The sequence below is a fragment of the Cuculus canorus genome, chromosome 19 (assembly GCF_017976375.1).
Source record: "Cuculus canorus isolate bCucCan1 chromosome 19, bCucCan1.pri, whole genome shotgun sequence".
NCBI classification, from domain to species: Eukaryota; Metazoa; Chordata; class Aves; order Cuculiformes; family Cuculidae; genus Cuculus; species Cuculus canorus.
In genome coordinates this window covers 2,142,930-2,169,585 of record NC_071419.1, presented here as the reverse complement: position 1 = coordinate 2,169,585, position 26,656 = coordinate 2,142,930, and the positions used below count along the sequence as shown (strand labels likewise).

At 50.3% G+C, this 26,656-nt stretch overlaps 1 protein-coding gene across 9 annotated transcripts in view; it reads left to right on the top strand.

The window, feature by feature from the left end:
- DAB2IP (DAB2 interacting protein) overlaps positions 1–26,656 on the top strand; it is a 194,543-nt gene that overhangs the window by 97,436 nt on the left and 70,451 nt on the right. Inside the window, exon 1 of one of the 9 annotated variants that reach the window (XM_054084400.1) lies at positions 14,363–14,553. The exons of the other annotated variants lie outside the window; for them this stretch is intronic. The gene's annotated coding sequence lies outside the window, so the exon portion shown is untranslated. Of the gene's footprint in view, positions 1–14,362; positions 14,554–26,656 lie in introns of those variants that run through there. 9 annotated transcript variants of the gene reach the window in all.

Sequence of the window (26,656 nt, the reverse complement as noted above, 5' to 3'; positions counted from 1 at the left end):
AACCTCAGCTGTTGTCTTTCAGGATCAGAACAGAGGTGGGTCATAGCCACCAGATACTGACTCATGCCAATACATCGAGAACTACAGTGTTTGAGGGAATTTTAGGCTTTGTTACAGTCGGATCTGTTGGAGAGGATGCAGTTGGAGAGAGCACAGAACTAGAAAAAGAAACAGTATTTTTTTCCCCAGAGGAAAACCGGTTCCTTTCAGGATTTAGCTCATGAAACAATCCAGCCCGCATTAGGGTACTCATCTCTTCTGGGGTCTGGATGAGCAGGTGCACTTCTTCATATGGATAAATACAGGAGACACCCATCTAATCTGCTTGTAGCACATTGTGATTTGACGTCTGTTCTCATGCACAGTAATTCGTATTGATCTGATTTATTCTTGAAGCTGCTGGTAGGTGAATCGATGGATTGATGAGAAGGAGAGCCTTTGGGTATGAAGTTCATTCCTTTATCAAAATCCCTGCAGAGAGGGCAGATGATGCTGGAGCCTCTGGGAGACAGACCCTTCTGGGACTGTCCAGGCTTTCCCTGCCCAGTGAGCGGACAGAGGATGGAGGATTGCAGGGAGTTCTGTTCCCGCAGGGTGCCTGGCACGGCCACGCCAAAGGGAAGGCAGTGTCTGCTGGGCCATGTCTCATTTGGATGTACTCAGCCCCATGCAAATAAACTAGATTAAACAAGACGCTCCTAGGGTTATTAATGAACCTGAGATCCTTAAATTGCATATTATGGGGTTTCTGTTGGATTAAACTTTCTGCACATTGCAATGCTCTTATCTAGAATTTATCTGCATGCAATAAAATTAATAGAAACTGAATTGGAAAGAAAACGTCAATAGAAATCATATAAATTGGCATGCAGATTTATAATCTCTAATAATTACTCTCTTTGCAAAGAGTTTATGTATATTTTAACCTTACTCAAACTTCAACTGTTGCCTTTCAAATTCATGTTCCTGGGCTTGCTCCATCTAAGTTTATGGCTCTGCCTCACAGCTGATCTGCTCAGCGCTTTACGATAGCCGTGTTCTTGCCTAACAACAAACAATTACTGATTTATTTATTTTTTTAAGAAGCAAGTAGCTCTTTCTTTCCTGTTACGTTTGCTTGTAGGCTTGACAGGAACACAGGTTTGGGCAGTGCCTGTACAGCGTGGGTTGCCGGCCTCTGGAGCTCGGGCAGCAGCTTCGCATTGATTACGCCAGCGCACGGCTCTCTCACCGAACTCAGCTGCTATTTTTAAAGCCTCTGAGCCCTGCGCGTGCTGGAGACTCCTCGTGGCCTGGGCGGGTTAAAATGGGACATTTTATCTAGCAGGTCACCTCCTACCACTTTGAGCATTTGAGCGAGAGGTTTGCTTTGTTCACTAAGGCTCCAGAGAAAGCTGTTCACTATCTTGGTGGTGATCCAGACCGTGAGGTGGGCAGAGGCACAGCCCATGGGGGCGAAAGATGATACTGGACATGGGAAATAAACAGTAGGAGAGCTTGGAAAAGTGGGCTGGGAACTGACCCCACAGATAGCGCAAAGAAACAAAGCCCCTGCTTCCCATTGTTGATCCTCCTGTCCGAGCTATCCATCAGTCGGAAGGCTGTAGAAAACCAAATAGCTTAAAACGCGTCAAGCTTAAAAGTAACATTTAATGCATAAGAATTCTGTGCTCTTGCAATAAATAAATTGCCCGTTTTCCATCTGTATCTGCAGCACATTGCTCCTCACAACCTCTGGTTACAGAAACGCTCTTTTAGTCTGGCATGTTTTCCCTTTCCCCAGATAATTATGCTCGGTTTGGTGTAGGTGCTCTGGATGAACAAGTGACGATCATTTAGGAAGTCAGAGTCGGGAGGGATGCGGAGTTTTATTAAAGCCCTTTGTGACCTTGGAATGCAGCAGCCATTTTTCTTATTTTATTTTAAGTTTGAGTTCTTCAAAGGCAGACCTTCAGCCCTGCACAGATTGAGCCACCTCTGGATCGCAGTCATTAAAGATTCAGGAGTACCTTTTAAGTCCATGTGAGGAAATTCAAATTTTTCAATTTAGTAAAGTTGTGTCTCTTTTTCAGATACCGTATTGCTCACTTTTGAAGGTCTTCCAGGATTTCCAGTGCCTTCTCACTGAGCACGAGCCAGAATGTAGTGTTTTAGTCTAAAATCTCAGTGCAACAGGGCTGCGCGTATTCTATGGCTGAGCTGCCTGCGAAGGTTCAAGTGTGACGTAGGCTGGGACGGAGCCCCTCCGGTGAGCACTTGGGCACGGCTTGGTTATTTATCACTCATTTCTTTCTTTCTGTGTTTGGGAGTGGACCAGGAGCAGAAGCCGCTTCTCTCCAAGGGCTCATAGCTTTTAAATGCTGCAGGTCAAACCTCCTAGTTGGGCCGAGTTCGGCTGCAGGGTGCTTTGAAATTCGCTTCAAGATCTGAACCTTCTTAAATGGCCCTTTCTCTGTTTAATGTTAGAGGAGGATAGAGGAGGAAACGTCTAAGCCGCTGAGTGGATTCATGGTCACACTTTAATTAATGATATTTTTACAGTGTGCTGCCAGCAACTGTCAGGAGGAGGGAGATGTCTCTGATCCAGAATCACAACAACAGCAAATAACCGCAGTAGAAATATCCCCAGCCGATAAACAGACTCATCCTCCAAGAAAGAATACCCTTCCCACAAAGCAAACTCAGAAAGCTGATGGGAAGCAGATTTCCTCCCCCCTCAGTCCCGAGCACGCGAGGTACATTTGCTGAGCAGGAGGGAGCGCCAGCAGCAGCGCTCCGGGGGCCGCATCAGCACAAGTGGAAGTGTAGGTGGTGAAAAGGAAAACTCTTTAGCAAGGAAACAGATTTCGGTTCCAGCCTTCCCGAAGGATTGCTCTCAAGAGCGAAGGGTGGGGTAGGGAGTGGGAACAAGAACAGAATCTTGGAAAGGTCTGACACATTTTGAAATCCCCTCTCAGCCTACAGTAAACTGAAGAAATTCATTGACCGTGATATGTATGGGGTGAAACCCCTTTTGCTGCTGCCTGTGAGGCTGGCGCGTTTCTCAAGAACAATACTTTCTAAAACAGGGGAAATGGTCACAACGCAGCTCCAGCAGCCCGAGGGTCTCAGAGAGAGGCAGGGCAGGAGAGGCAGAGAGATGGTTGAAGCCTTGCGTGGGCTGAGGGATTTGGATCTTCCATAGTCCAAGCGTTCAGGAAATGAGAAGCCACCTCCCTTTCACTTGCTGGGCTCTGGCTGGCTCAGCACACCGGGAGAACGTTAACTTGGTAGAGTACGAGGAAGATGTTTTCCTCCATTTGACAGCATGTGTTTGACCAGCCTGTGTTTGGGGGTTGAGTTTTTTTCTTTCTTAGTTATATTCAGGCAACTGTTTTGAGAATAATTCGTTGCTTGTCTTTAACATGGGAATTCTTCTTGCTGTTTATTTTCATTCCTTCTTTCTGGTAATTGCAAGTCAAGTATAAAGCAGCTGAGAGAGAGCAGGGGTTAGGAGAGAAATCCGTGGAAAAGACTGAGTGCCTGCTACTTATTTACTCCTGAAGGTGCTGGTGAAGTTACCCAGTCTGCAGTGCTCCCCTATGGCTCAGGGTGGGCTGAGCTGGCTCAGGAGCGGTGCAAGTAGGGGGTGCTCAGAACTCGTCCTCCCAGCCCCGCGCTCCTGGGAAGATGGGTTAAAGCAGTGTGGTTAAGAAGAGCTGGCGTTCATGCCACAGCCCTTGGAGGGGCGGAGGGGAGAGAATGAGACATCCCTGGTCAGGCCAGGTTGGGAACGCCTGTGACGGAGGAAGGAGGACAAGCAGGTCCAGGCAGTTTCTTCAGGACCAGTGGCTTTCCTGTGCCACCAGTTGGTGACACCACCTGCCCACTCACCCACTGCTAACAGGGCGAGGGAAGAGGAGCTTTGGGATGGACGATGATGTGAACAACAGAGAAAAAGGAAAGGGAGGATTGGCTGCTGGATCTAGCCAGGCCAGACTGCAGAGAGGGAGGAGAGGATTGGTTCGTACGTTGGCTCTGTTGAGGGACGTTACCATTGTCAGCGCTCATAACTCTTCTATGACCAAGCACAAGCTATGTCTCTCTAGGGTTTTCACCAGTGCTAAAACCCAATTAAGCCGTGTTAAAAGAATCCCCCCTCTGAGAGCTGACAGCAAAGATATATTGACTTTCACTGGCAAATGGTGGTGCTGCCATTGTAGCACAGTGGTTCTGTTTCCGCCAGGTCGGGATACCCAGTGCCAGTGGCTCTGCTGGCTCTGCTGCCAGTTCCACCCGCCCGGGGCGAGTCAGCGGACGCTGCTTGTCCTTGCAGGCTCCTGTGTTCTTTCTGCCTGTCTCCGTGACACTGCAGAGCTGCCGTTCCCCAGAGCTTGTCCCGTTAGACTTTGCTTTTTCTGCCTGTCACCGCTGCTGGCCTCTCAGTGTGCTCCAAAAGATCTGTGATGCTTTTTCTCCCTCTTTCTGCGTGGTTTCATTTATTATTTATTAATGACATCCAGAGGACACTGTTATGATGACTGCGGTAAAACTCTGCACCTGTACTAAGTTACTGGGAAGACAATACGTTCATTAGACAGGCTCTGAGGTTAACTCTGTGTGGGTTTGGTCTTCCGTGTCGTGTGGGGATATATTTTCATGAACTTTAACCAAGAAATGACTTGGCAGGGATTAAACTGGAAGCAACACAAAAAGTCAATCACAAGTACAGGCTTGGTGGAGAATGGATTGAGAGCAGCCCTGAGGAGAAGGACTTGGGGTGCTGGACGATGAGAGGCTCAACGTGAGCTGGCAAAGGGCTCTTGCAGCCCAGAAAGCAACCGTTTCTAGGGCTGAATCAGAAGAAGCGTGACCAGCAGGTCAAAGACTGGAGGTTAGGATGAGATATTGGGAAGAAATGTTTTGCTGTGAGGGTGGGGAGGCCCTGGCCCAGGTTGCCCAGAGCAGTGGTGGCTGCTCCATCGCTGGAGGTGTTCCAGGCCAGGTTGGATGGGGCTTGGAGCAACCGGATGCAGTGGGAGGTGTCCCTGCCCATGGCAGGGGGTGGGACTTGATGGGCTTTGAGGTCCCTTCCAACACAAACCATTCCATGATTCTGTGATTCTGTTCTGTGAATCACATCAGGGATGCTGGAGTTCCTCCAAGCAGGCACGGGGCAGGCTGGAAAGGCAGTGTGAGTCGTACCTGCTGTAGCAGTTGGTTGGTTTTCCCGAACCCAGCGTCATGTCAATGCCAACAACATCTTTCATTGTCACAAAATCATTCATTAGAACTCCTGACATGCTTTGAGTTGTCACTACTAGAAGCTGTGATTTTCTTTCTTTCCTTCTTTCCATTTTTCCCCTTTTCGTGCAATGAAAAAGTTGAGAAACGCCTTGAAATGAGGTCATTGAACAGGCAGAGACAGAAAAAGTCTCCTGTAATTTCAATTAAAATAACAAAAACAATGTTTCAAGCTGTTTTTTCACCCAGTTTTAGAGGTAAACATCCGAATCTCTCTGACAGCATTTGAATCTCTCTGACAGAGTGAAATATGCTTCGAGATATTTTTAAATGTTAGTTACTATTATTGTTGTTTCTGTAGCCTCCACCGTGGTGCGGAAACAACAGTGCTGAACTGAAAACCTGCTACGCGTTTTCTCACACAAAGAATAGTTCTCTGCTCTGAATGGTACACGAGTTATATTTAACCCAGAGAGAACAGTATGCTATAAGACAATACCACGGCCGTTCCCTGGGGAGAACATTGGAACAACACAGTGGATTCTGAAGTCGTGGGGTCCCAGCCCAGCTGCCTCTGGGGCAGGGTGAGACGTTTCTCCTTTGGAGCTGGAGGCAGTGAATTCACGTCACCGGAGCCCTTTGTGCCTGGGGTGAAGAAGTGCAGGCAGGGAGAGGGCCAGTTGGTGCAAAGGGACGGTTCAGGGCATCTCGCCTGTGGCTGCCAGGGCTCTTTCTGTTTGGAAAACAGTGTTTGACCTGATCCACTTGCCTCCATTTGCCTCATTTTGCTCTGGTTTAATGAGTTCAGAAACATTTGTAAACTCTCAGCTTCCAAGTGGAATTTGAAACCAGTGCCTTGACTTTGGGGCTGGTGGATCCATGCACAAGCTCCATGTAACGTTTAGAGTATTAACTTGTTTTAAATTAACTCTGACTTCTATAAAAGTAGAGATTTTCTTTTGTGTGTTTTACTTTTGGGATGAGGATGGGTTTAGCTTTTGATTTTTAAAATCTTTTAAGCTCTCTGCCAGTGTCAGTTATGGTTTTTAATCAATCTCCTGGTCTGAGGACTTCTTCCCATCTGATTATCAGTGCTGGCAGTGTCAGGTCTCATTAGAAACACGGCATCTGGCATGTCTCTTGTTCACTTGAACAGCTTCAGCTTGCAGTGTTGAGGAACGCCGTGTCCTGATGCTGGAAGGGATTGCTGGAAGGAGATAGGGATGCTTTAAAAACTGTTCCCTCTCTGGGCTCGTTCAGAGCAGATAAACTCGCTCCCATGGAGAGGGCTCGTGCCTGGGCACTGATCTGCTGGATCAGCCCTGTGGGAGCGAGAGGATGGGACAGGGGGGTCAGGCCTGGATTTAAGGGGGCTTTGAGCCCTGCACGGGGCTTGTGCTGGTTCTGCGCACAGGCACGATTCTCATTCTCAGGGCTTTCTAGGGATTTGCCTGTTTGTTTCCTCGGAGCTGCCGGAGCACGTTCCCCGCCGCGGGTCAAGGGGAGCTTTACTGAGTTGTATGAGAGAATTGGGCAGGTAATAACAACTGTTTGGCCAGAGTGCATTACTCTGGGCTTTACTCAGCAGCACTCTGGTACAGCTGCACCACTTCTTTGCTTAGTTTTTCTTTACTTCTCTACAAGTTGTCTCCACTCCTGACCAGCTGTAATTTTCCTTAGGCTTTTACCTGGGGCCAGAAAATGAAAACTTGCTGTTCTTCCTAGGATAACCTTGCAGTCCTTCACCATGGAAACCAAAGGAGTTTAACAGTGTTCAGCTTCTCCCAAATCCAGATGCTCTGTTTGCACATGATTTCTTGGGAAAGCTGCACCCGTATGTCTCTCTCCAAGCTGGTCAAGGCTGGAAGGAGGCTGGTGCCTACAGTAAGATTCACAACAAGGAAATCTTCCCCAGTAGTGTTTTTGCTCATTAGTTTCTTTTGGGCCTCCACTGTCATTTTAGCTGACACAGTGGGGGAGATCTCGGATAATCAAACCAATCTCTCGTGTAAGCGGTACTCGTGGCCAGGGCAGACTGACTGCACCCTCTGCTCTGAAGACACAAAGATGAGAGGGGCTCTGCACCGGCGTCCCCTGTGCACACAGCACAGTGTGCTCCACCTCGCTGCCTTCTGCCTGCTGAACAAATGGCACTAATTGTCCAGTTAAACACACTTGGGAATTGGGATACGCTGTGCACAGAGGGAAACTGCAGCTGCCATCTGTGTGTCTGTGTGCCCCACTGCTTCCAGAAGCTGTCAGCGGAGCCCGCTTTGAATAACTCAGAGCCTGAGCTGCAATTTGTAAGATAAAGGAAAATAAAGTGCCTGCGGTGGCAGGGCTCTGTCTACCCAAGCTCAATATCCAGCCATTGCCTTCAGGAGCGAGTCCGGCAGTCGGGGTCTCCCTGCCTGTGCCGGCTGCGTGCTGAGTCCCTGCAGCACTGTCACTGTGAACACACCGCACAGAAAGGCTTGCGCTGGAAGCTCGTCGCTGTTTGTGTGTTCCTCCAAGTTCAGGGTTCTCCCCCGTCGCTTCCCTCCAGCGGTCCGTGTTGTTCCACAGGTGAACCCCTGCTGGTGCCCGCTGCGGGAGGTGAAAGTGTGGCAGAGCCGAGCTTAAGCTCCTCTGGTTTCCTGGTTCCTCTTGGGGAATTGTCTGAACGAGCGTGACTGTACAAACCTGCAGACAGTGCTGCGTAACCAAACCAGGCGGGAGAGCGGGGAGAAGGGAGATCTGATGACTTTCCTTCAAAGTCAAGACTGAGAAACCGCAGCGCAGAATCCACCCTGCCGCTTCTTCTCCTTCGTTTGGATCTGTGGATGCCCGTCACAATATTTCTCCGAGCAGTATTTCACTTCATTAGTTTGCATTGTTAACTGCAAAAGTCCTGTCAGTTTTTATCTATTGTTTCCTGCCAAGTGCTTTAAACAATCAGCGCTAAATTATACAGCGATTTCCTTAAGCAGCCAAATGGCAGAACGCTGATCGGCACTCAGTCGCACCAGATTAAAATAGATAAGTTGCCAGATAAATAGCAGGGTGAGGAGTTCCTCTGGTGTGCGTTAGTGGAAGGACTGAGCTTCACTGCGTTACGACTGCCCTCCCAGAACACCTCCCGCTCAGTGTCTCGGTGCTTCTCTGTGCCCCCTTCCCTCTCTCCAAAGCGCCCATCGCTGTGGATCATGCAGGAGATCCGTGCTTTGCAGAGCTGAGCACTGTGAGGTCTTAGAGCTGTTCCTGGCGTGAAGCGATGCGGCAGGAATGGGTTTTGTGGCTGCTGAGCCATTCCCATCAGGACTGGAAATTCTCTGTGGCAAAATATGAATCCCCATGGCAGCCGGAGGGGCAGGAGAAACCGTTCGCCCTGACTCGGTGCTGCTCTTCAGGAAGGCGTCGAGCTGCTGCCCAAGAGTTTTGCTAAATAGAGGAGATCTTACTGCAAGAAACGTTAAAGGCCCGGTTTACAGCCTAAATCCACCTCCAAGATGGGACTTGCTGACAGAACTGAAAGGAATAACAGACGCGTGCGTGCAGAGCTGTCTCGTAGTTTTTAAAACATAAGGTCATCATTTACAAACTTGGCTCCTCCAAGTTCGCATGCAGATGCTTATGGAGGCACATAAATAAGTGCCCTACTTTTCCGGGATGCTGAATCCATTAAAATCAATGGAAGTTCTGCATCTCTGAATAAAACGTCACTTATTTTGCTGGCTAATTTTATCTACCCAAATACAGGAACTTTGATCTAAAAGAAAAATATGTTTTAGAGCACTGGTGAATATTTGCCATGCTTCTGGAACGCCGAGCTCCATGGCAGGGGCTCAGGCCTGGCGGCGGGGGGAATTCAAAGGGAAGCTGGACTAAGCCCTGCATGAAGAGTTTGGCTGGAATCACCTCGGCACAGAAGAGGGAAAGACGTTGTCTGTGGAGTACGAAGTACACATGATGCTGTCCGCTCTCGGTTCACAGCCGAGGCAGAGGACAAAGTGAAAGTACTGAGCAAAACAAGTCAAAGCTTGCTGTAAAAATCTCTCTGTGAGATCAGTAATTCCTGTAAGGGCATTTCTGTAGTCGTCACGTTGGTCAGGCCAGATACAATCTCTGTGCATTGTCCCTCACAAAGACGTTGCCAGGTCACGACTTGTTTTCTTGCTCGATCTGAGCAGAGCCAGTAATGTCAACGTGGTCTCAGTCGAATGAAGGGAGAGATTAGTCACAGGCTTTAGTCTTTAATTTTACAGCACTAAATATAAAAAGTGAAGAGAGGCGAATGTCCTATGAGGTCATTGATTTTCATTGCCTGTTACTGCGAGGCCTGGTAGCTGTGTGGGCCTCGGTTTTGTTCTGCAGAACACCAAGTCTGAAAGTCTACGTTGAAGACTTTTCTTCTAATGTATTCTTTCCCCTGAAACTGAGAGGTTTCCTGTTTAGCATTTGTGTTTCACACTTGATCCACGAGTTTGTGCTGCTGCTCTTATCGTGTCATCAGTGCTCCTTCCGAGGGCTCTCACCAGCATCGCGTTCTGGTGGTGTTTCCGCTTTCCTTTCCAGCCTCAATATATTTTCCAAAATGTGTATCCTGAGCTCCTGAGTAGCATTCAGCCTTCCCTATGGAAAGGGGCTCCAGGAGAGCTGGAGAGGGGCTCTTGGTCAGGGAATGCACAGACAGGACAAGGGGGATGGTTTTCAGCTGAAAGGGGGGAGACTGAGTTGAGATCTTTGGAAGAAAAGTTTTGCTGTTCAGGTGGGGAGGCCCTGGCCCAGGCTGCCCAGAGCAGTGGTGGCTGCCCCATCCCTGGAGGGGTTCAAGGCCGGGTTGGATGGGGCTTGGAGCCCCTGAGCCAGTGGGAGGTGTCCCTGCCGTGGCAGGGGGAGGGTGTGGATGGGCTTTGAGGTCCCTTCCAACCCGAACAGTTCTATGATTCTCCTTCATTGTTTTCTTTATTTCCTTACCTGACTCTGGTTTTTATGCCATCTCTGTGCCTTTCTTTTCTGTTCTGAAGCTGCAGCCTGTCCCTTCCAGCCCTCTCCACTCCCAAGCATCAGTCATTCCCCTGCCCCAGGTCCTCTCCTCTGCTCCTCTGCACCTGTTCTCCTCCACACACCTGTGTCTGTCCTAGAGTTCTGTTCCTTTCCACATCACCTGGTTTCCCGATAGACTTGAATCCAGCAGTCTTGTCTTTCCCTGCCTGTGGAACACCCGCTGTGCAGAGTAAAGGCCATTAACGCCGTGTCGCAATGTACTCGTCTGCTCCCGCACAAAACTTTTTTCATGGGTGAAAAGCTCCACTGATGTCAGCAGTAAAAGTTTTCAGCAAATTCTCAATTCACTAAGTGCTTCCAGACTAGAAGAACCCGGAATGGCTTACATACACAAAATACTCAAAGGCCAGAGGGACCGCTCAAGAAAGTATTCATTGGAATACAATTATTTTCCAAGAGAACAAAAAAACCCTCTTTTTTTTTCTTAAACTGGGTCAACACTACATCTGCAGCGCTCAGCCGTTTTACACACGACACGATCACCCACTCTGTTTATCTTTAGGCAATATGCTCTTGCAAACTGCCAATTAATTGCATATTTGGTGCCTGCTCTCTCCCAGCATCCTGGATAAACACGGTGAAGCCAATCAGAGGAAGTTGGTCTTGGCTGCAAGGGAAAGGAAATCTGTCATTGTCTCAGCCTTGTTATCTGCAACCAAGGCAGACTTCTAGCAGCGTTCTGCTTGTAAACACCCTCTTTAGACACCTCCTGATTTACATAGATGGCACCGTCTGGGGCACCACCTAAAGGTTTTGAAATAATTGCTTTCCAAAGTATTAGATGCAGATTGTCCTTGATAACAGGCAAAGGCCAGCAGCGCTGGTGAAGTGTGGTGAGCAGTCTTTAAAAGGCAAAGGTAAAGCTGAGTCCAGACAAATGTGAGAGAGAGAGAAGGAGGGAGAACTGGATCATAGAACCATAGAATGGTTTGGGTTGGGAGGGACCTCAAAGCCCATCCAGTCCCACCCCTGCCATGGGCAGGGACACCTCCTACTGGATCAGGGGCTCCAAGCCCCATCCAACCTGGCCTTGAACCCCTTCAGGGATGGGGCAGCCCCAGCTTCTCTGGGCAACCTGGGCCAGGGTCTCCCCACCCTCACAGCAAAACATTTCTTCCAAAGATCTCATCTCAATCTCCCCTCTTTCAGCTTAAAACCATTCCCCCTCATCCTGTCCCTGCCCTCCCTGATCAAGAGCCCCTCCCCAGCTTTCCTGGGCCCCCTTTCCATATAGAAGTTGCTCTGAGGTCTCCCCGCAACCTTCTCTTCTCCAGGCTGAACAACCCCAGCTCTCTCAGCCTGTCCTCCTACAGGAAGTGCTCCAGCCCTCGGGTCATCTCTGTGGCCTCTTCTGGACTTGAGCTCCATGTCCTTCAGTTGCTGCTGGCTATGGAGACTTAGGGCGCAGTTAGCTCTCCTCGGAGGGTCCTTCCCTCTGTTGCTCCTTTGAAGGTTTGAGGGTCAGGTCTGGTGCTACACGGCCTTTTCAGAAGGATTGTCTCTGTTGGTGTTAGCCCCGGTGCACCTTCTTCTCCACTCTAAGTTGGAAGTGCTTCCTACTCTGTGCGATGTTATTTAAACCCAGTCTGGACAAAACAATGAACCACAGAAAATCTCCACTGCGTGCAGCGTTTTCTGACTGTCTGTACTCTTCCTTTCTGTGTTTTAATTTCTGTGACTACTGAATCCTCAAATAATGTACGGGCAAAATGACCCTTCATGGGGTTTGGCTGTGCCCTGGCTACAGCCCAGCAGGTCTTCTGCCTTTCTGTATTTCTGTTGTACTCTGAAACTATGTGACTTCAGAAGAGGCTCAGCTGAGTCCACAGAGGCTAAAGAGAGCCGGGACAAAATCTTCTCCTAGGGCAATCCTCGGGAGGACTTTAAACTGCCATCTTGACATTGAGTTATTGTACATTAACTGTTGCTTCCAGGCAAGGAATGATGAATGGTCTGAAATGAAGAGATAAGCCTGCATGTGGATACATTCTCCCAGGCTCTCATGGACCTTCTGTGTTACTAACAGCTGGGAGTAGTTGCTAAGACAAGGAATATTCAGTGTTGGGTCAATCCTCATTTTAATATGCCCATGTATATAGAGGAGAAATGGATGGATTTAGTTTGAACTTAGACCAGTGTAATACAGAAGAGAAGCAAGCTCCTTGTGTCTCGTACCCCTACAGACACGCATATTTGAGGTGGGTTTTTTTTGTTTATTTGCTTAGCTCTTCTTTTTTTACCAGTCTTATCTTAGACTGTCTGTTTTCAGTGTGTCATTTAATATTTACCTACCAGTAGTGCCCTAAGGCCATAAGTTCAGGTGAGTTCTGGTGTGTTTGGCTGCCAGGTTGAGAGCAGAGCCAACGCAGAACAGAATCGGGTGAGCCAGGAAGGGATCCCAGGAAACGAGAGACGCGCAGTTACCTGTGACGACTGCTTCATAGGCAAACCCTGTTCCTGCTAAATCAGTGAGAACATAACCGCTGGGCTGCCATGCAAGCGGGATTTGGGCTACGGACATGAAACACGTGCTTCGTCACGGGTATCGCAAACAGAGTTTTGTTCTTCCCCTTTGGTTTTGGCTGTAGCGTGGTCCCTGGTGCGAGAACAACTGAGTTCAGGTGGTAAGTGATCCCTGCTGCAAGGCGGGGGTGCTCGCGTGTCCTGGGAGCCGGCTGTGCCGCTGGCACCTGGGAGGTGAGGAGGGTACCTGTTTGCACCACAGCGATAGCTCAGTACTTAATGTGATTATGCCCCGGTGACAGCTGAGCTAGTAGCGTAACAGTGGGACACTGAATGGAGATGTCATCAAAACCATCCTTGCCCTTCCACTTCTCTCACTGAAAATATGCCCAGAAGAACACCAAGTCCTTGCTGTCCCGAAGCGCGATGAGCCCTGTGGTAGAGCAGATGCTCTGGGTGCTCTTTCTCGTTCACTCAGGGAATGGCATTTGCTGCTGACACAGATCATCCCCCAATCCCCACTGCTTATGGTCATCACCAGAGCAGCGAACCTCAACATTTGCTGTCAGAAATGATTGCTGCCTGACGGAGGGTGTGTTTCAGGGGAAGTGGGAGGCTCAGGGAGTTGTGGGAGCTCAAAATAGTCAGGGCTTTTGTCTTTTATTTCTGTGATGTGCCAGAATTTCTAATTGTCCGAGTGCCATAAAGCCTGTTGAGCTGAGGTTGCTCGCCAGGTCCTAGAGGAGCATTGTGACAGTGGAATACAGTGGAGATGAGATAGATACGTCGCTGTCAGGGGCTGGTGTTTATTATTGCACTGGCTGTGGCTAATAATGAAAGGGTAGATTTCAAGAGGATTTGAGGAAAATGTCCTTTAATTCCTGTATGCTGGGTTGTGGAGTTTATTCCTGTGTGCCTGGACTTTTTTGTCATTTCAAATGTGAATTGGAAATACCAATAGAGGGACGCTGCAAGCTGAGCTGACAGCATTTATAGTTTGAGCTTTAAAGATTAACTGCCTTCAGGAAGTAATAAAGCTCCAATCCCAATACAAGTGCTGATGGAAGCATGGAAGCGTGTTGCCGTTGCAGTGATGGGCTGCAGGAGCCACGCATCCAGGGCGAGTTCGGATGTGTGTGCTCCTCTAATGCCACCAGCAGTGTCCAGTCCTCGGCAGTGCCAGCTGGCCACGGTGGGATGGGGGATACGTGACATTTCGGAAGCGGTGGGAGCCTGTTACTGCAGAAACAGAGGAAATCTGAAATGTAATCAAAGGTGCAGACAGAGGAGTGTGTGCTTATGTGCAAACTCTCACTTCTAACCGGCGTGTTTGCTGTACCGCACTAATTATGCATGAGACAGAAAAATGCTAGATGAAATTTAATTGGGAATGAGCTGCTTTTTCATGTAAACCCGGAATGCAGTTTGTTCAGCCTGGATCGCAGCCAGTACCTGCGTGCGCTTCCCCGCAGCCGGGCAGGGGCTGGAGCGGAGCCCTCTCCTCCAGAGCAGGGAGCCTCTAGGAAGGGTTTGAATTACAAAGGCAGGGAAGGGGCTGAGCTTCCCTCCCGCCCACCTCCCTTCACAAAGGGCAATAGTCAGTTTACTTTAATAACCCCACTATCAGCTGCAAAGGAAGTCTTGCAGGCTGAGAGTCTGCCAGCGGAGTAAGAGCCAGCCCAACAGTACCAGCCCAACCGAGCAGCCAAGGCGGGACACGCGGGGATGGACTCGCACCGCTCTCCAAGGGGTTGACTTTCCTGGACACCTCAGAACTGGGTTTCTATCGTGATCTTATTTTTCTCTTCCGTGGAGGCTTGGGTAAGTGTCTGGTAGTTCTTCACTTACCTCTCCTTTCAGCAGTTTACTAGGATTTGATGAATTACAATGGAACTGCAATGGCAAAGTATTTCCTGCACCTTCATGAGCTCATGCTCCAAATGGATGATCATATGCTGCTTCTTAAGAAGGACCAGGGAGCACCTATGGAGAAAACTGTGTTCACAGCGTGTTGTTTCAGCTGGTGGGGCCGCGGGGGCTACAGCAGCTTGCAGTGTGTTGTATTTTCAGATGTTGGATTGCTCCGAACAGAGATCTCCCGAGGTCTGTCAGCCAGGTCAGCAGTGCAGATGTTTGTGCTATTCACTGTGAAAGCAGGCGGTGGGGGTCGAGGCAGCTGCGCCTTCAGCCAACCTCTGCATTCAATCATCCGCCGAGGAGAGGAGCGCTCCCGCTTTCTCTGGGCATTCGTGGGGAGAGATGGAAAGATGCAGGAATCAAACGGTAACAATCTGCTTGGAAGGCGTTTACTCTGGGCCTTGATGCTCTTGCAAAAGGGATCCAAGGATTTCAGAGCACGCTGTACAGGCGAGCGATGCCCTTGTGTTCACGGGGAGCAGAGGTGCAGAGTGGGCATGGTGCAGCACACGGAATTCATAGGTTTTTCAAAGCCATTACAGAAGGTCTGTGCAATTGTAAAGAAGGAATTGGCGTCGGACTGGGGTAGGGAGTGTTTGCAAGCAGTCCCGGGTGTGTGGGCGGCTGCGTGCGTGGTAGCAGTGCAGCAGAGCTCACTTTAAAGGGAGATGGACTGAAACTTATGTAGTGCATGGAACTGAATGTCCTTTCTGCTGTCCCTGCTGTGAGCCTGAAAAGGCGAACCCTGAAACGAGTTTTAAAGCTGTCTTTGTTAGTCATCCTTTATGCAATTTGTTTCTTTTCACGTTTCATTTTGAGCCAAAGGAGATAGGCTGGTTTCACTCCCCTCTCCACTCCTCTATTGTTAGGCTCTTCCAGCTTCCCGTACGATTGTCCAGCTCCGCTCTTTTCAGAGCCCAGCGGAAAAGGATATTGTTGGAAAGGAGAGAAAGAAAGTATTTCAAATTAAAGTCTGGCAAACATTTGCGTTCTCATTAAGCTTCAGCCACACTTCCTCCCTCCCATCTCTTCTTCCCCAAAAGTCACAGGGTGACCAGCATTGCTTGCAATATCTTAAACAGCAGCAGAATCTCTCCCAGCCATTCGCTGTTCAGTAAAGGCAGCAAATAAAAATCACAGATTGAAAATAAAGCATATTTATAATAACAAGTACAATCGGGAACATCTCAGTATGACTGAAGCAGTGAATTCTGACACATACATTAAGAGAAGCCTCATTCAGATTTGTGAGCTGGAGGCAGCTGATGAGGGGCCTCAGCAGCGACGCTGAGCATCTGCCCTGGTCGTGGCCGGGGAGCGTGATTTGTGGGAAGGGCGTAAGGACAGGAGCATGCACTGAGGGAGAAAAGGTCAAGGCTGCATCTGTATTTGTTCTCATTAAATCATAGCTTGATGTAGCAAATGGTAGTTAATAGTCATGTTAATGTTCCGAGGTAAACTGATGTGACTCCCCTTGCTTTCATTTGATTCCCAGCCATCATTTCCATCGTTTTCCTCTTAGCAGCACAGATGAAGCAGGGTTGGGTGTGGATGATCTTTGGGGAGACGCGGCCAGGAGAATCCACGGCCTTGCAGCGTGTTTGCTCCTGGCATCATCCTCCTTCCCCCACCACAGCAACCAGTGGGAGGTGTCCCTGGGCAGGACTGCAGTGCACGGGCAAAGAGGGCTGCCGTGGGCCTTGTAAACACGAGCGGTCTCTTGTGTGACTGAGCTACCTCCTGTGACCTTGTTAGTGACAATATTGGAAGAGGGAGATGTGAAAGGGGAGCCTCCATTCCACAGGAGGCGTCACCATTCTCCCCAGTGAACCCCAGTGCGTGGGGCTCGCTTGCTCCCAGTCCAGCCCTGTGTGTGTCTGGTGTTTTATCAGAGCAGCTTGCCAGGCTTTTCTTGGCCCTAGGGTGCATCCTTGGGAGGTTGGGAAGCTAGTGAGTGGGATGAGAAAGCACTCAGTCATTTTGTGAGTTCCCTTCTGCTGCAAGTGACAGGAATAACACCTTGTCTTATTCAAAAGGCTCCTCAGCTCCACTGAGTATTGTACAGAAACACCCCCTTCTCTTCTCTTCTTTGACTTTCACCTTTTCAGAGACCTGCAATTTGATGACAGATTTAATAATCTGCCATTTGTGTTGAGAAGAGCTATTGAAAGAACTTGGAGTTGTATCACCTGGGACTGAAAAATGTAGAGATACCGATTTGTTCAGCTCTAATTTTAGGTGCTTGAAACCTGATTTTTGAGTCTTGTTGGGCATCGATGGCGTTGTGTTACAAGCTGGGCCTGAGCTGCCAGGCACTCCAGTCAGCTGAGGGCTTGTTCCAAGAGGGCCTCTCTTCCCCCAGGACCGGTTCCTTCATCATGGAAGAGTTTTCTTCTAAACAGACATAATCTGGTTTTCCTCATGCTGTCCCCTCTGTTGTGGTAATACCAGCATCCATTACTGGGAAGGGATACAGGCCCCAGGTTGGGACCGTTTTATCGCTCATGTGTCCCAGTCCCAGCGAGTCGGGCTGGGGGGGTCCGGGCAGGGCCCTGCTGGTGCCACTGGAGATGCTCTGCCTTTGCTGTGCCGGTTGTGGTGAGAGGTGTCCGGCTCTGCCACGGGAGGCTTTGGCACGCTCCACCTCCCGGTAAAGAGGCAGGATGCAACTGCACTGCAGCCAGTACACTGACAGCAAAGACAATACGAATGAGAATTAGACTGATAAAATGATAAAAAGGCTTTAGCAAAGCCGTTAAGCAGTTTGTCATATCCTGCAATGGCTGGTGTGTTGGATGGGAAGGTTCCCAAAGGGACTGCACAACGTGGTGCCCGTGGTGCCGTCCCGCGGGAGAGAGCAGGACGCTCCAGCACAGATCACCTCATCCTTCCCTTGCAGGGCCAGTTGTCACAGCGTGGGACAATTCCCAGTGTTTATTGTCCCAACAGCTTGTTTCTCATCTTCCAGCCCCCCTCTCAGTGCTATTTGCTTTTCCATCGCTCATTCCCTCCCTCCAACTCGGAGAGTGGGCAGGCGCACGTTCCAGCAACCCCTCCCGCTGGGGAAGGTGGGCAGTGCCCAGGGAAAAGTGAACACCTAACACAGGGAGGAGAGCGGCGGGGGCCTGCTGAGCCTCGGTGGGGCCGTGGACACGGGCCATGGCAAGAGAGAAATGTCAGAGGTGCCTCCTGTGTGGCACCAGGGCTGTCCCAGCAAGGTACAGGGCAGATATTCGACAGTGTCACCAGGTGCTTGTTTGTCTGTGGAGTGCCGCAGAGCTCCTGACGGTGAAACTGGAGGCTTTGTCGGGAGCTGGGTGACAGGGCTGAACGAAGAGCGCTCCGAGTAATGCCCGTGGTGGGCAACTACTGAGAGAGAACTGCTGCGCTGAGCAGCAGCACCTCCTCCATGTGCACCTGTGTATCCGTACACCTGCTGTGCCTCTGCGCACATGGAGGTAACCGGATACTGAGCCCGTGTTCTTGACAGAAGGGGGTTATCCCCAGTCAGATGGCATCAGTGGTCCAGGCTGCTTGTTCTTCCCTGGCTGTCCCCAGGTGGCTGCCCAGGACGGCTGCGGCACAAGCCGGCCTTTTCCAGTGTGCCCCCTCGGCCAGGACAACATCAATAAAAATGAGAATTTATGAGCCCTGTCATGTACAGCAAGCGAAGCGCCGTGCGACAAATTAATCACTGGTTGCAGTGCGGTGCTGACTGGGAGCTTTCTGGTTCTCTCCTGGCAGCATTGCAAGGTTTTTAGTTGGAAAACAAATTTGATAGAGAGACCCTTGACTCCCAGCTCAGCCCTGTCTCCTCTTGCTCAGAACCAGAGGCACTGTCAGCCCAAAAGGTGCCTTTCACTGTTTGAGTTGTGCCAGCTTTTAGCCATCAGAATGTAACAGCACTAATGGTTCTCTGCGCTTGTTTGTTGTGTCCTGATAACTGTGGGATCGCACAATGATCCAGCTTCCAGTTTGGGCTGAGAGGAGCTGGATGCTGCTATTCTGCTTCAGGCTCAAAGAACAAACTGCGCAGAGCCCCACTTTGGGCTTCACCAAGATGGACTCGTTGATCCAGTGGGTGCTTTCCAACCTGGTGATCTATGATTCTAAGAGAGAAACAAAAGCCTTAAGCTCTGTTTCTTCATTTCTGCATTTACACAGCAGCAAGGTGGCTCAGCTCTGGTGTTAAAGCACTCCCAGGTGCCCTAAGGGGGCTGTGCCACAGCAAAATGAGTTAAAAATGGCTCTTGGCTCCTGCACGTGTCCAATACGGACTGGTGGCGTTGAGTCAGCTGGCATCCTCCTCCCTGAGCTCCAGAGAGCATCCCCTGCCCTCCTGCAGGAACCGGTGCTCACTTGTCTGTGTGTACGTGAGGACACTACGAGTGTGCACAGCTTCCAACATACGAAGTAGAGTCATTAATGCAGCAGAAGCACAAAAACCTTGTTTAACGCTTGATGTAATTGTCATGTCTCTGTCAGCAGCTTTTAAGTGAGAGATCTCAAAGCGTTTTTCAAACATGAACCTGTAGCAGCATCCATCTTCCGAGTAAACAGGGAGAAGCTGGAGCGACCGGTAGTATTCTGTCTGGGTCAGTTGTCACATGAGAGAGCCCCTGCCTGCAGCCCCAGCCTCCACGCACTGCTCCCCAGCACAGCAGGGCTCCAGTCAGGCGCCAGGGCCACCTGTTCCTGCTAAGCTGCTTCCCTTTCCTACGAAGAGAGGGTTTGCTCATTGTTTTCTAATTTCAGCAGGCAGGAAAAAAACCACCTTTGAATTCTGCTGCCTGCCCTGTCCCCGCAGCTGGTGCGAGGGATTGTCCCGCTGTTCCCACCCGGACCTGCTTGCTTTGTTTTAGCTCTGCGAGGTTATTGTTTTTACAGTGATGTTATTTATCTGTGACTAAGACCAGACCATGGTTTCCTATTGACTCACGTCACCTGTTGATGGCCTCTTCCTCTCCCTCACACAAACCCAGCACAGGGGTGGGCGATGGGGATGGTGGCCAGCCCTCGGGCTCAACCAGTGCTGACGTTACAGCCGCCACACGAGGAGCCGCACAGAGGAATCGCATAATCAGAGAATGCTTTGGGTTGGAGGGAACCATGAGGGTCATCCCGTCCAACCCCTCTGCAGGAGCAGAGATATCTTTAACCAGATCACATTGCTCAGAGCCCCATCCAACCTGACCTGGAATGTTTCCAGGGATGGAGCGTCCACCACCTCCCTGGGCAACCCAGGCCAGGGCCTCACCACCCTCACAGAAAAGCATTTCTTCCTTATATCCAGTCTAAATCTACCCTCCCTTAGTTTGAAACCATTACTCCGTGTCCGGTCACAACAGCCCTTGCTAGAAAGTCCCTCCCCAGCTTTCCTGCAGCCCCTTTCAGTGCTGGAAGCTGCTCTAAGGCCTCCCTGCAGCCTTCTCTTCACCAGGCTGAACAGCCTGAACTCTCTCAGCCTGTCCTTGTACGGGAGATGCTCCAGGCCTTGGATCACCTCCATGGCCTCCTCTGGACCCGCTCCAACAGCTCCACATCCTCCCTGTGCTGAGGAGGGAGCCGCAGAGCTGGCAGACTGGTGCCATGAGCTCCACGGGCACTCTGGGACACATGCAAAGAGGTTGGGGAGAGGGAGATCTGTAGGGGCTGTTGGTGTGTGTTGGGGATGTTTTGCTCCTTGCAAGCATGCGTCACTGAGCCCCTCCAGCTGATTTGCTCAGGGGGGCCGTTCCAGAGCCCCTCTGGCTGCACGTATCCCCCATCAGCAGGTGCCTGGCACGGGGACAGAGACCTCACAGGTGAGGATGCGTTGCCTCCAGCACTCCCTGGGTCCATGAACGAGCTGCCAGCAGCTCTCTTTCAGCTACAGGTTCAGTTTGGTCCATCGGGCTTGTTTCTGACTTTTTTCCCTTTGTGTTTTCTTTTGTAAGCGTGCTCTGAGAGCAGAACTGGGCACCGCTGCCCATCTTCGGCGCAGGAGGGTGACTTGTCTCTGAATGGGACGGAGCCCCCTCTGCTCCCGTTAATGCAGGTGCTGGAGAGGGAGCCGGGTGTTCTACACCTCGGCGTAACATCAACATGAAATTTCTTCACCTAGGTTTCAAGAAAAATAAACTGTGGCTGGACTTAAAACACAGCGGTGAGGAGGAGCACGGGAGAGAGCCTTTTATGAGCATTGAGGATATTTGTAGCTAAGCAACCAGCATCAGCAGGAGGAATAAATCAAAAGTTTCAGGGCTCTGCCTGCCTGCCTTCAAGGGTCAGGAACTATATTTTCCCTCTGTTAACAAGATTGCCTCCCTTTGAAACAGCAGCCATTAGCTACTGCTGGAGGCAGGTACGGATTAGATAGGAGCTTGTTGTGGGATACTGGGCTGGGAAGAGAAATGAAAGGGCAGGGAAGATAAGCATCTTGCCAAGGGCCATGGAGTGAGTCAGGCTTCCCAGCAGCTCACAGGAAAACACTCTTGGAAAAGCAATATCTAACACAGCTAACACATAAATAATACTTCCTAATTGCTCCTGTGTAAGTCCTCCTAACGACTCTTCAAGGTAGCAGGTATAGAGCGTATTCCCATGTCGTGGATGGCAAAAGCTGAGCGACAGGCTGACTGAGCAGGTTGGGTTTGAGTGGTGAGGCCCTGGGGCTTGGCTCATTCCCTACATTTGTACAATTCCCAATGCCTGGGGCACTGATCCCAGCTGTTGCCATTGCAGTCCATCGGATAGTTGGGCTTTATTGTCTGCAAAGCTCTGGTCAGTGTTCTTCACTCAGTCGCACCAAAAAACCTAGAAGCCAGGCACTTAACGATATGTTTTATTTAGAAAGGGGAAATTTCCCAGCAATGCCAGTGGGAATGGCAGCAAAGCAAATCCCAGCTGTAGTTCTGCAGTGGAGCTTCTGTTTTTAAATACCATCTTATAACCTCAGGGCATTTTCCATCCCTGCTCCTCCCTGCTCAGTCCAGAGCTGGGCAGAAAGGGAGCTGCAGTCCTTGCCCCGACAGCCTCACTGAGACAGGGCTCACGCGTCCCCTCTGCCCGGCAAGAAGATCCCCTTAAAGAAGAACTTTTGAACCTAAGTGTTGGAGCCCTGAGACCCTGCTAGACACACAGAGGAACACACCCTAAAGCCAAGCCTTGAACAGGCTTATTCCCTCATCGAGAACCCCAGAGACCTCTTAGCCTTCATAGACACTGAAGTTGGTGTTAATTATAAAGCTGAGTGTATTAAGGCCGGATCTCATGGTATTTGTCTGGAACTGTATTTGTAAACCAGATTTATTGCTTTAATGAGAGGGGTGAAGGGTAACACAGGGTAACTCATGCGGGCTTGGACTGCCAGGGCCCATCCCAGCCCCGTGTTCCAGGCAGTGCCGTGTTCCTCGGCAGGGCTGTCCATGCCTTTTAGCACCTCAGATGGCATTTTCTCCACTTTTCTGCCTGGAAAGCTTCCGCAGCTCTGAGCGTTCCAGTGGAGTTTAAAGAAGCGTATCTCTGTTTTTATGTATTCTTGCTCTTTATATGCTGATCCGTTCAGAGCGTCCTTTTAAAGAGGATGACAAGCACATAACTTTTAGGAGGCAAGCGACTGCTTTTTCTGTCTTATTTACTGATACAGCTGTAAGCCTGGCTGATGGTGACTGGCGTTACTCAGCTGTGAAAAGCACTTATGGATTTGAAAGCAGAGGGTGTTTGTGTCCATTAACACCAGTGTTCGCAGAAGCCCAGCGGGGTAGGGAGCCCACTTAGTCCCAGTCCCACAGCTGGGCTCCGAGGGGCGGCTTGGGCTGGCAGGTAGAGATGAAACGGCTGTCGGGTGTCATTACTGCCAGCGTGAGAGTAAATGGTTTTGGGGCCATTATTAATGTTAACATTTATCCGGGATGGATTTTATTTTTTATATTAGAGAAACCATCAGTTCTAGAAGTGATGCAAACCCAGTTTGGAAGCAGCACCAACTATTTGAAAAGGAAAAAAAAAAACCAACATTGGCAGGTGTGAGAGAGATGTTCTGGAAAGAAAAGATATGGCCTGGGGTCAGAGAAACCCAGTGCAGTCGGAAGGATCTAAGCTTCTTTGTTTGATGTTTTGTCTCTCCCTCTCCCCCAGCTTGGGACCAGAGTGTGACTGGATCTGATCTGCTCCCGCTTCCCTGCACGCAGGAGCTGAACCGCTCTGCCTGGTTCCCTCCCAGCTCCCGGACTGTTCAGACCACAGAGCAGTGCCCTGAGGCTCAGACAGAGGTTCTGAAGTGCCTCCACAAATACAGATAAGCACAAACTGTTGAAAAACAAACACTCTGATGGTCTCCCGACCCTTCCTCTGCCTGCAGTGGGTGTGCGGAGCAGTGGCGGGGTGGCAGCTCCTCGCCACTGCCTCTACTTCACCCTCCTGGGGAAGGAATTCCACCCAGCCAACAGTGAAACAGATTTAGGACACTGTAGTTAACTTAAAATTCATGTTCAAAGTAGTTGTTTCAGCTCCCTTGCTACGTTGGATTAGCTTTCCCCCCTTGTCTGCTTGGTAGGCTTGTGTTCCGTCGTGTCTCTGGTTGCATCAGTACAACCAGTCCTCCTCTTACTGGAGGGAAAGCACGACCCAGCGCCGGCAGCTGCCGGGGCTCAAACCACTCTGCCTCATCATTTTTAAGTTGAGTAGTTTTCGTATTGGCAGTGCCCCCACGGTAACTAATGTTATTTATTAATTAATCCTTTGAATCACAGCCAGGCGTGCATCGCGGCCGTTGCTGCTGAGCAAATCCCTTCCGAAAGGACAGCTGCTTGTGTGGGCAACTCCCCGGAGGGGAGAGGGGAGAGAAGAATGCAGAATGGTGAGGGGCTCTTGGTCGTTTCAAACAAAACGTTGGGTTATCCAGCGCTGCTGAGCCGGGCCCACCTTTCCTGAGGTGCCACAGCTCCTTCAGGTCTGAGCTTTTAGATGGCGCTTTGGCCGTGGTGATGGGGAGGAGAGGGCTGAGCTGGGGCTGGCAGCAACGGGAGCTGTGGCCCTTGCGGAGCACAGCCTGGCACAGCCTGGCACGGCACTGCGTGGCCTCGGGAGGGCTGTGCCGAGGGCGAGCTGGGAGCAGAGGGGCCGTGGCCACAAGGCCTGTGGGCGCACAGGGTGCCTGTGGGTGCTGGCAGGTTCTGCCCGGCTCACAGGGGTCTGAGGTGGCCCAGTCCCTGTGCCGGGGCTGCCCCGGGGCACCCAGGCAGCGCTCCTCCTCTGCAGCTGAGGAGACGCTACTCTGCAGCGCTTCCTTTGGGGTGTTTTCTCCTCCTTTAAGCCCTTCAGGTGCCTCTTTTTTCACTGTTACTTTTTTTCCCCAAGATCACAGCCTCTTCTCTTAATTTTAACTTTTACATTTAATGAAATGACCCTGTAATTAAATGTTCTTTAACAAATCCCTGGGCAGGGTATCTCATAACAAAAAGCACTCTGGTTTTATTATTATTGCTAATGCAAAGTAATGACATGTTTGGATCCTTATCAAGCACAGTTCAGGGGTCAATCATTTCAGTTGAAAGGAACAGTTGCCTCCATCGTCTGCGCTGAGCTGCCCTGCCCTGTGTCCCGCTTTGTTCTCTGGTGTTTGTTTAGATCTTGAGACTCTGTTGTCTGGCCCGGAACACACAATACATGTAACGGCACATATGTTTGTAGGAGCTTCTGTGTGTTAGCACAGCGTGTGTGGGCGGGTTTGGGTTTCTGGTTCACTAAATACTGGGAAAGCTGAATGAGAATAATAGACTTCTGATGCCTGGCTTGACAAACCTACCCAGCACCTCACTGGGAAACGCAAAGTAAGCCTTAAAAACACCTGAACTTGCTGAAATGTTTACATTGGGAGATATTTTTGCATCTTCGGTTTGAACTAGAAAAAAAGCAACTCTGACTCAGGCAATCGTGCCGAGTTGGCCTGCCCGGCAGTTCCTGCACCTTCCCATCCCCTCTCCTGCTCTGAGCTGTTTGTGTTAATGCTTTTCAGGCCCCAGCTGATGGCTGAGAAAGCGGCTGGGGCAGATGTTGGCCACCTGGGGTCCCAACAAGGCTTCCCAAAGCCGGGACGGATTCAGCTTGCGAAGCAATGCTTTAGACATTGAACTGTTGTCAAAATTAGGTCACCTAGGTATCCAAATCCATGCTTTCCTGCTCTGGGGCATCTGAGCCTGGGCAGCGTGGAAGCTGAGGGCTGTTGGCAGTGATCTCCTGGTGGCAGCTGCTCCAGGAGGGCTGGGGAGGGGGGGGCTTTTGATCAGGGAGGGCAGGGATAGGACGAGAGGGAATGGTTTTCAGCTGAAAGAGGGGAGATTGAGATGAGATATGAGGCAGAAATGTTTGGCTGTGGTGGTAGGAAGGCCCTGGCCCAGGTTGCCCAGAGCAGTGGTGGCTGCCCCATCCCTGGAGGGGTTCCAGGCCAGGTTGGATGGGGCTTGGAGAAACCGGATCTGGTGGGAGGTGTCCCTGCCCAGGGCAGGGGATGGAACTGTATGAGGTCCCTTCCAACCCAAACCATTCTATGATTATATGTTTGGGGCAGTTCTGAGGCACTGGAGAAGTTCAGCTGGAAGAAGTGTGGAGGGTTCGGACTTGTCAGTCTGGATGTGGCCAGCTGAAATGTTCCTTTCTTCTGATCATCCTTCACCCCATCTTTGATCTGGGCCATACTTTTTCCTGGAAGACCTGCAGCCTCCTCCGTGTAGCTGTGAAGCTCCCTTTTTTTCCCCTATGGAGGCCACGTCCCTCCCACGATGAGAGGGGATGGTTTTGTACGCAGTCATTTCTGGAGAAACATGTTGGACTCCTTCAGATGTTCTGGATCTCTTTATTCCTACAACCAGCACAGAACAGGCAACGGCAGCGCAGGCTCCCACATCCATCTCATAGCTTAACTTAGTGCAGCGTGGTGGAAATTGATCCAAATAAAGGGTTCAAACTGTGCTTTGGGTACAGATGTCCAACAAATGCAGAACTTCTGGTGACCCTCATTTCTAGACTGACATGTCAGACAGATTCACATGCGAGAAGCACACTGGGAAGGAAGGACTAGGTTGGGAAGGTGCCAGGAGCCACGATGCATTTGCACAGCTTCAGAGCAGCAGCTTGGCCATCTCTGACCGAGGCAGCCGGGAGGTGGAGAGAACTCAACGCTGGCCAGAAAGCGGTGTGGCTTTTGAAAAGGACAACAAAAAAGCCTTGCACCCTGCTCCTGCTTGGGAGGCTTGAAGGCCAAGAGCAAAGTCTTCTTTCTCTGAAGGTGCACAGTCTCTCCTTCCTACGGCAGCAGAAGGCTGACACCAGACATGAGCTGTGAGATGATTCATAAAAAAGTAATTTATAATTTGCCAGAATATAATCCTATTTGATCAGTGTTATTCAGTTCCCCTTTCTTTTAAAATTCAGTGCACTTAACTGTTCTACGAGGGTTTATGAATGTTTAAAAATTGCTTTGTGGTCCCTAAAGTAATTTGACAAGTCTGACAGCTATTGATTAAAAACCTGAAATTATTCAGACTGTGGGATGACTTGGGGGATTAGATAGAAAGTTTTTTCAAATGCGAAAGGAAATAAGGTGTTGGAAAGTAAATATGGGCTGGAATATTTCTGAAAAATCCATTACAACTGTGAAATTAAATTGAAATGAGATACTTGGTGTGGAGATGGAGGAACTAAATGCTGACTTTACTGTTTAGGCATGGGGTAGGACTCAGCATCCCGGCTCCGACAGATGTTTCCCTGGCAGGTGCTGGAGTCGGGGCTCTGGCGGGGATCCCAGCGCAGGTCCTGAGCCCCCGGGGGAGCCGCGGGCACCTGCCCTTCCTCGGGGGGACTCAGCTCCTTCCACACAGCCGCTGGCATTGAATGCCCAGCACGGCCAGCGGGCAGCTGTGGGGCTGACGGGAATGTGGCTCTCTCTGTCCCATACAGAGTTCCTGTCTGAGCTCATTGAGCCTCAGACTTAGTGCCCGCAACCTCCCGGATTGCCCAAGTTTGCACT